This window comes from Trachypithecus francoisi, unplaced genomic scaffold, assembly GCF_009764315.1.
Source record: "Trachypithecus francoisi isolate TF-2019V2 unplaced genomic scaffold, Tfra_2.0 Lachesis_group20, whole genome shotgun sequence".
Lineage (NCBI taxonomy): Eukaryota > Metazoa > Chordata > Mammalia > Primates > Cercopithecidae > Trachypithecus > Trachypithecus francoisi.
In genome coordinates this window covers 37,536,343-37,545,899 of record NW_022681466.1, presented here as the reverse complement: position 1 = coordinate 37,545,899, position 9,557 = coordinate 37,536,343, and positions in this window count along the sequence as shown.

Genomic DNA, 9,557 nt, shown 5'->3' with positions numbered 1-9,557 from the left:
CCAGTCAGGCTGTTCCAGTTGAGAGCTCTCAACCACAAACGTTTTTTGGTTTTGTTTTGTTTTAACTTAAACTACATTCCCTTCTCTCCCTACCCACCTCCAGGCCCACCATGGGTAACTTAAATCAAACCGGTCCCTGCCAATTGCTTAGGGGGATGGGGAGACTAGTCTGATCTAAGTTTGATCTAAGATGATGGCATTTACAGGTGGTGTGCAGGCTCAGAGACAGAAACAGCTTCCTTTACCTGGGGGAGGATGCCAAGGGATCCCCTGGCCAGCCCTCCTCCCATTGCTAGGGCGGCTTCCATCTGTAGGAGACCAGCAAAGGGCATGGGGGGCAGGACACCGCCTACACTCACTGTGGACTGCCAGGGCATCTAGGACTCAGGCCACACTGTTCTCCCAACCTCCTGGAAACAGGCAACCACTCAGCTCCCTCCTCCTCTTCTCACCTCCCTCCCTTCCCTTCCCCGCCTCCCCCACCTCCAGTCCTTTTCCTCCAGGAAAATGTCCTTCTTTTCCCCTAGTTTTAGTGGGATACGTTGGCCATTTAAAATTGCATGTATTTGGCTGGGCTCAGTGGCTTACACCTGTAATCCCAGCACTTTGGGAGGCCAAGGTGGGCAGATCACTTGAGGTCAGGAGTTTGAGACCAGCCTGGCCATAATGATGAAACCCCTGTTTCTACTAAAAATACAAAAATTAGCCAGGTGCAGTGGTGCATACCTGTAGTCCCAGCTACTAAGGAGGCTGAGGCAGCAGATTTGCCTGAACCCAGGAGGCAGAGGTTGCAGTGAGCCAAGATCACACCACTACACTCCAGCCTGGACAACAGAGCGAGACTGTCTCAAAAAAAAAAAAAAAAAAAAAAAAAGCATATATTTGAGGTGTCTAATTTGATGATTTGATAGATGTATACATTGTGAAATATTCACCATAATCAAGCTAACACATCCATCACCTCACAGGTACAATTTTCTTCTCTTTCTTTTCTTTTGGTGGTAAGAACACTTAAGATCTATCCTCTTAGCAAATTTCAAGTGTACAATGCAATATTGTTCACTGGAGTCACATTGTTGTACCTTAGCTCTCCAGAATTTATTCAGCTTTTGTAACTGAAACCTCATACCCCAAGATCGGCATCTCGCATTTCCACCTTCCTCTAGTCCCTGGTAAACACCATTCCACCTACCTCCATTTCCATGAGTTTGACTATTGCAGATTTCACATGTAAGAGAGGTCGTGCAGTATTTGTCTTTCTGTGTCTGGCTTATTTCACCTAGCATAACCTCCTCCAGGTTTACTCATGTTGCTGCAAAGGGAGGATTTTCTAATTTTTAAAGGCTAATGAATATTATCTATACCTATATCTATATCTCACATTTCTTTATCCATTCATCCATTGACAGACAAAATGTTCTTACTCTTTTCTTCATTTGGGTGCCTTCCTTGCTCATGTCTGAGCCCGGCGGCTGACACACAGAAGGAATTCAGTGAGTACTAGCTGACTGCATGATTGAATGAAAAAAAATTCCATTCAAAGTTGATATCGCTTTCCACCCCATAGCAGAGAAACAGAGCCTTAGAGTTCCCATCTTCATCCTGTCATTAAAAGGATCGTTATTTTGCTGGTACCTCGCCATTCTGCCCCAAATCTTAATTTCTGACCTAATGTTATGTCACTCTTCCTGCCCTCACAAGAACAAGGCAACCAACTACCTCCTCTTGCCCTCAACAAGACTGTAATAACATCCCAGGAAATATACCCTCACCTGGTCAACCACGACATTTATTGAGCACCCATTGTATACAGGGCTTGTTACTAGGAGGGCCACAGACAGGGAGGCCCGATCACTATCACTGCCCTGACTGCTTACGAGCCTGGAGGGGCTGAGCCACATAGGCTCCAGTAGGGGCAAGTCCACAGGGTTTCCTAAAGAAGGGCACAGGCACAGGAAAGGAAGGCCAAGAGCAAGCCTTTCTCTCTCTTTCTTTCTTTCTTTCTTCTTTCCTTCCTTCCTTCCTTCTTTCCTTCCTTTTCTCCTCTTTCTTTCCTTCCTTCCCTCCTTCCTTCCTTCCTTTCTTCCTTCCTTCCTTCCTTCCTTCTTTCCTTCCTTCCTTCCTTCTCTCTCTCTCTTTCTCTCTCTCTCTTTCTTTCTTTCTCTTTCTTTTCCTTTTTTCTTCTTTCTCTCTCTCTTCTTTCTTTCATTGTATTTTTATTTTAAGTTCCAGGATACATGTACAGAACACGCAGCTTTGTTACATAGGTATACATGTGCCATGGTGGTTTGCTGCACCTATTGACCCCTCTAAGTTCCCTCCCCTCACCCCCCATCCCCTAACACACCCTGTTGTGTGACATTCCCCTCCCTGTGCTCACGTGTTCTGATTCTTCAACTCCCACTTATGAGTGAGAACATGCGGTATTTGGTTTTCTGCTCCTGTGTTACTTTGCTTAGAATTATGGCTTCCAGCTTCATCCATGTCCCTGCAAAGGACATGATAATCTCATTCCTTTTTATGACTGCATAGTATTCCATGGTGTATATGTACCACATTTTCTTTATCCAGTCTGTCATTGATGGGGATTTGGGTTGGTTCCATGCCTTTGCTATTGTAAATGGTGCTGCAGTAAACATAGGTGTGCATGTGTCTTTATAGTACAATGATTTATATTCCTTTGGGTATATACCCAGGAATGGAATTGTTGAGTCAAATGGTATTTCTGGTTCTAGATCCTTGAAGAATCCACAAACTGTCTTCCACAATGGTTGAAATAATTTACAATCCCACCAACAGTGTAAAAGCGTTCCTATTTCTCCACAGCCTCGCCAGCATCTATTGTTTCTTGACTTTTTAATGATTGCCATTCTAACTGTGTTTCTTGACTTTTTAATGATTGCCATTCTAACTGGTGAGAGATGGTATCTCATTGTGATTTTGATTAGCATTTCTCTAATGATCAGTGATGTTGAGCTTTTTTTCATGTTTGTTGGCTGCTTAAATGTCTTCTTTTGAGAAGTGTCTGTTCATATCCTTTGCCCACTTTTTGATGGGGTTGTTTGGCTTTTTTTTTCTTATAAATTTGTTTAAGTTCCTTATAAATTATGGATATTAGACCACATTTCTTTCTTCCTTTTCTTTTTCCTGTATATTCCTGTATTTAAGTGTTTTCTAAGGAGCATATTTTGCTCTTGTAATTTTTCAAACAATACTGGATTGTTTTTGCAGAGAAGGCATGGCACCCATACATGGGAGAAGGTGGGGTAGAAGTGTTCCCCTTTTCAGTCATCTTGGGAGGTGTGGGACCATTGATTCTCAGAGAGCAAGGCAGGGAGGCTAGGTTCACGGCCTTGGATGATTTGGGTGGGAACAGAGGTGATAGGCCAGGGCCATGGGGCCCAGAGAGCATGGCTAGGAGGCCACATCCCAGCCTGGCTCAACTACCCAGGGTGTGGGGACCCAGTCAGGGCTGGTTGAAGCAAATGGGAATGAAAGCCCCATTCTCCAATAAATCAACTCTAGGAGTCCAGCATTGCAGCCTCCAGCATTGCCAAATCGGGGGATGGGGATGGGGCAGGGTGTCAACAGAGTCCTTGCCCACTCTGGTTCTATCTCTGCAGCATGGCTGGGATGGCATTAGGGCATAGTGAGACCCTTGTGACTGGCTGTGGGCAGAGGGAAAGATGTACATATGTATCAGGTGTGGCCGTTATGTTTACAAAGCACTTTCACATTCCTAAGACAACTTGTCACCACAGTCCAATGAGATATTGTTAGACTCATTTTATAGATGAGAACCCCGAAGTTCAGAGAGGTCATTTGCCAGTCATCACGTGACTGGTGATGAGCTGAGTCTTAACCTAAGTCTTCTGATTACAAAGAGTGTCTTTTCCTATGGAGTTTTTGGGGGCAAGGAGGACAAAGAAACAGGTCAACTCAACTTCTAGACCCCCAGACTGCTGCTGCGGGGGAGAGCAAGGAAAGAATAGGGTGCCATGAGTTCAGTGGTCCTACTGCAGAACACACTGCACCCAGGCTGTCTTCCGGGACACACTGACTTTCAGCCTTGCACAGGAATGACATCTGGGGCCTAGAAGATGCTCTCTTGGGTTTCCTGTGGGCCTTAAACTGTACAGGCTTGAGATGGGCCAAAGTTGGTAAGACTCTCCATGTTGAGGACATTTAAACTCAAAGAGACAAAGCAATTGGCCCAAGGTCACACAGCAAGTCAAGGTCTGGGCTGAGATTAGGAATCTGAATATGTGACTCAGAGGCCCTTTCTGTCTGGGTTTTCTCTGAGTCACCATCCATCTTCCTGCCTTCTTTCCCATCTCTCCCCGCATCTCTGCCAGCTGGGGCTGGCAGTTTTGTTGCATGTTTGTTTTTTTTTTTTCCTTAGAGATGGAGTCTCACTCTAGCCTGGGATGGAGTGCAATGGCGCAATCTCAGCTCACTGCAGCCTTGATCTCTGGGGCTCAAGTGATCCTCTTTGCTTTAGCCTCCTGAGTAGCAGGGACTACAGGCATACGCCACCATGTTGGCTAACTTTTTATGTTTTTTGTAGAGACGGGGTCTCACTATATTGCCCAGGCTGGTCTCAAACTTCTGGCTTCAAGCAGTCCTCCCGCCTCAGCCTCCCAGAGTACTGGGATTACAGATGAGAGCCACAGTGCAAGGCCTGAAGCTGGCAGTTTCTGAGCATCAGACTCTGCTATTTTCCTTCCTCTCTAGATAACTGGGCCTTTATAGAGCATTCTCAACCCTTTTCCAGAGAGAACCTCCAGGAGTCTAGCCTAGGCTCTAAGTGGCAAGACTGTGGCTAGAAGTTTGGGCCAGAAGTAGCAGGTTCCTCTAAAGACCTGGCTGGGTAAGTCCTCCCTCTGGGGCCCCATCTCACCTCCCTCCTTGTTGGAATAACCAGTGGCATCTTGGACCCGTTACTGGACACCTCCCCCTGCTGGGGTGTGCATGCCCCCACAGCAACAATGCAGGCACTGGGTGGGGGTGAGTGACAGACAGTAGCAGGCCCCAGTGGCACGCTGAAGATAACTGCTCTTGACAGATGAAGACGCAGCCCAGGCAAAAGCTACATCCTATTTGGCTTCTAATTTGGAGGCCCCGAGAGTGAATTGGGAAGCGCCCACTCTTGTCCTCACGTGCAAAGTGGATCTGACTTTCAGGAAATGACCTGAAGTGAAACTACATTACTTATCAGCACGTCTCTCAAATTCACAGCCTTCACGCTCCCGCCCCCATCCCTGGAGGGATCAGGGTTTCCGCTCACTTGCTCCAGTCCCTTCACACACATACCTCTATCTTATCGAGGGACAGCTGGTGTGGCCCAGGTCCCTGGTAACCTCAGGAGTGCGTGGGGGTGGAGGGGACGAGGGAGAGCAGAGCTGGGCTGCAAGCTTGGAATTGGGAACTTTCATAAACAATTTTGCCTAAACCAGGAATCTGCAAATGATGGCCCATTGGCCTGTTCCAGGTGGCCTGCCCCTGTTTGTGTGTGACCATGAGTGAAGGATGACATTTTTAAAGGTTGAAAAAAATCAACAGAAGAAATGTTGTGACATGTGAAACTTGTAGGAAATTCAGGTTTCAGCATCCATAAATAAAACACTTATGGAGCACAGCCACGCCCACTCATTTATGTTATGTCTCTGGCTGTTTTTGAACAACCACAGCAGAGTTGAGTAGTTGAGACAAAGAGCTTATGGCCCAAATCCCAAAATATTTACTACCCTGGCTCTTTTTTTTTTTTTTTTTAATGGAGTCTCACTCTGTCGCCCAGGCTGGAGTGCAGTGGCACCATCTTGACTCACTGCAACCTCCACCACCCAGGTTCAAGTGATTCCCCTATCTCAGCCCCCCGAGTCGCTGGGATTACAGGCACGTGCCACCACACCCGGCTAGTTTTGGTATTTTTAGTAGAGACAGGGTTTCACCATGTTTGCCAGGCTGGTCTGGAACTCCTGACCTCAGGTGATCCACCCGCCTTGGCCTCCCAAAGTGTGGGGATTACAGGCATGAGCCACTGTGCCTGGCCTACCCTGGTTCTTTGCAGAAAAAGTTTGCTGATGTCTGATCTAAACTCTCATCTCCCCATGTTGAAAGCATTTAAAAATCAGTGGGTGGGCCAGGCACAGTGGCTCATGTCTGTAATCTCAGCACTTTGGGAGCACAAGCAGGAGGATCACTTGAGGTCAGGAGTTTGAGACCCAGCTGGGCCAACATGGTGAAATCCCATCTCTACCAAAAATACAAAAGTTAGCTGGGCGTGGTAATGCTCACCTATAATTCCAGCTACTTGGGAGCCTGAGGCATGAGAAGAGAATCACTTGAACCCGGGAGGTGGACGTTGCAGTGAGCCAAGATTGCACTACTGCACTCCAGCCTGAGTGACAGAGCAAGACTCCATCTCAAAAATAAATAAATAAATATTTTTAAAAAAATCAGTGGGTGGCTGAGTGCGGTGGCTCATTCCTATATTTCCAGAGCTTTGGGAGGCTAAGCCCAGAGTTCTGAGGCTGCAGTGAGCTACGATTGCATCACCTCACTGCAGTCTGGGTGACAGAGTGAGACCCTGTCTCTAAAAAGGAAAATTAAAAATAAAAAAATCAAAGGCGTTAGGGTGGGGACAGGGGAGGAGTTGTCCTGAAACCCTATTTGCACCCCAACTAGGCAAGATGAGGGGACCTCTGCTAACTCTCCTCCCATCCCCACATCTCAGAGGGTGAAATGAAATGCAATCATCACACATTCAATGTGCACACCAGCACCAGCTCTATACAGCCTCTGCTGTAGGTAGAGGAGATGGGAAGATGACTTAAGACCTGCTCTCATTCCCAACCTCCCACAGTCCACCAAGTGCAGGGTTAAGCCCAGGAAGCAATGGTGAGTGCCCCTGGCCCTACGTTCAGGGCGTTCACAGTCTGGGCTGGGAGGTCTAGACAGAAAGGTAAACAGAAAACTGCCCTGTCCTGTGGTAGGTGTGATCTGTGGAGATCTGCCTCAGGAGCTGAGGCAACAGAGGGGACGGGTCTCTAACAGCCTGAGGCATTAGGGAAAGCCTCCTGGGGCACCTGTAAGAGGACTTTGAAGACCCGGCCTAGAGCTCCCAGAGATTCTGGCTTCATCTTCTGCCGTGGGTCCTAGCTTGGGAAAGTGTGTAGAGTTTCCCAGGGGATCTGAACATTCAGCCAGGGCTGTAAAGCATCTAAAGAATTAGCAGGAATTGACCAGGCACAGTGGCTCACGCCTGTAATCATAGCACTTTGGGAGGCCGAAGCGGACAGATCACCTGCGGTTAGTAGTCCAAGACCAGTCTGGCCAACATGGCGAAACCCTGTCTCTACTAAAAATACAAAAATTAGCTGGGCATGGTGATGCACACCTGTAATTCCAGCTACTTGGGAGTCTGAGGCAGGAGAATCGCTTGAACCTGGTGGAGGCGGAGGTTGCAGTGAGATCGCACCACTGCACTCCAGCCTGGGTGACAGAGCAAGACTCAAAAATAAATAAATAAATAAATAAATAAATAAATAAAAAGAATGAGCAAGAATTGGCTGAGTGAAGTGGGCAGGAAGCAGTCCAGACAGAGGAGGGACAGCCAGGGGAATGGCCAGGGGTCCCGGTACAGATGGGTGAGCTACCCGGCTAGTAGGTCACTCAGACTCTCCCCACGGCATGCCCCCCCACCCGCAGGTCCTTCTCTCAGCTGCTCCTCTCAGAGGAAGACCTCCCTCCACCCTGATAACCCCCTTATCTCTCCAGGAAAAGTACTGATCCCATCAGACTCATTCACAAACCGAGCCAATTCCGGGCTCAGGAAAAAGAATGTCCCTCGGTGTTAAGATAAGGAAGGAAATGGTAATCTACACATCATTAGGTCAAATGCCCTCCCACCTCCCTCCCCACACCCAAATCGTGCTGTGATTTAATCCCAGGGCCAGGAGCTCCCCAGGCACAGGTGAGTGGAAGCTTTGAGCCTCCATTTCCTTGACCCCTCAGGAACGAGGCCTGAGAGGTGGCAGTGGGTCTAGTCCAGGCCCCATCTTCCTACCTGGCCCTGCAGGGAAGAGTGGGACCTGATGTGGGTCCTCCAGGTGCTGTCAGAACTCTCTGGACTCACACGCCCTATCTTTGATCGCTCAGGTAATGGCCTGGCCTGCTGTCTGTGGAGACAGGGAATAGAGTTAGCACCCACGCTCTGGGAGCCCTGACAGCCCGTTTAACAAGGTGTCCAACATCCATTTCCTCTGCACTTCCTCTCACTTTAATCCTTTTATGTGAAACCCACTCAGGAGCAAGCCCTGTGAAATTGATGCCTCTCTGTACACACGGCCTGGCTCGCTCCCTGCTTCTCACGGAGCACAGACCCCTCCCATTCCAGACACTGGGAATAGCAGGGCCTGGCATGGGGAGGGAGCCTGGTGCCCCAGAGGGTCACCCCCAAGCTCTGGAGGGTGGGGTGCTCATGAGGCACCTCAGAAATGGCTTAGAGTTGCTGGCCCCAGGTTGGGGCTTCTTGGAGCCGCAGCTCAGGCCTGACACCCAGGCCAACAATGCACTCTCCTCCTCCCTAGCTCATGACCCCTCCTGGACTAGAAAGAAAGAAGGAAGCTCCTGGTGGTTCCAAGGAAACCGGTGACCCCATGCCCGCCCCCCAGCCCTATCCCCTCCAAGAAAAACAAATCATTAACTTTTCAGCTTGAACACCCAGGGGCGGGAAATGAGAATTCTCCAGGCCATCCCAGCCAGGGCAGGAGACGAGATAAGGCCTAGGCTATCTCAGCTGATGGTGGGGAACATAAAATGCTAATGAGAAAGGAGAGGGACTGGAAAAGGAGGGTGACCCCGCCCCCAACTTTTTCTGGCTTGACTTCCTTCTGACCTTAAAGCTGGCCCCTCCTTGCTATCGGCTCCATCTGCACTTCCCTCACTTGCCTCATGAGAATGCGATGCCTCAGGTTTCCCTGGGGAAAATGAGGCCCAGACTCCTCTCTGGCTAACATGGGAGACAGTCTGACACCCTGTAAGCACCAGCCTCTCTCCCTTGGCTCCTTGAACCTGGCTGTGCTGTGGACACGGGACAGGTGAGGCCCATACCTGGGCAGTTGGCCATGATGAGCAGAGGTACTTTGACTAGGAGAGGGGGGCTGTGGTGGGGGCAAGGGACCCCATGGCCTGCAGCTCTCCTCACCCCTTTTCCTCCATGGGACCCAGGGCCTCACAGCCCTGGCTTTGCCAGTCTTGCCCCTGCCCTCTCCCCTCTCGGTCCCCACGGCCACCTGGAGACATGGAGCAGGGCCTGGCCTGTTGTCACTGAGTAGTGAAGCAGAAGAAGAGGGCGAGGGACTTCCAGGAGCAGAAAAACCACACGGACAAATGCGGGACCAAAAAAGGGACTGTGAGATGTGAAGGGAGACAGAGGGACCAGGAGAAGGAGGGGATGCGGGAGAGAAACAGAGAGAGAGAAAGATGGAGCGGCCTCTAAGGAATGCTGATCTTTAAAGCTGACTGATAAAAAGCTTGTTCCAAAGACAAATTCT